This window comes from Epinephelus fuscoguttatus, linkage group LG20 (genome assembly GCF_011397635.1).
Source record: "Epinephelus fuscoguttatus linkage group LG20, E.fuscoguttatus.final_Chr_v1".
NCBI classification, from domain to species: Eukaryota; Metazoa; Chordata; class Actinopteri; order Perciformes; family Serranidae; genus Epinephelus; species Epinephelus fuscoguttatus.
Window position 1 is genome coordinate 21,497,752 of NC_064771.1, and position 380 is coordinate 21,498,131.

Sequence of the window (380 nt, forward strand, 5' to 3'; positions counted from 1 at the left end):
GCTCATTATTTCAATTCTGATCTGCAAAAATGAGGGTGATGTGGTAAAAGGAATGAGACAAATGTCTGAGGTAGGCTAACATATAACCTGGCGCTGGGACAACCTCATGAGAGCTGGCTCATTAGGGAAGCTTCTGATAACATCTCACATAGCAGAGCTTCAGTCGTTAGATGTATGAACATATTAAGTGTAGTTATACAAAGTGACCTGGTTGTCAGAGCCTGAAAAATGTCATATAAAAAGAATTTGTATGGAATTACGGCAATGATCTTTGAAGGAAACCTACACACACACAAACCAGACTTAGATAAAAATGCTTTATTAGTTTGCTCTGTTGCATTTTAAAGTGCAGCACTGAAAGAGAAGATGGAGAAATCAAG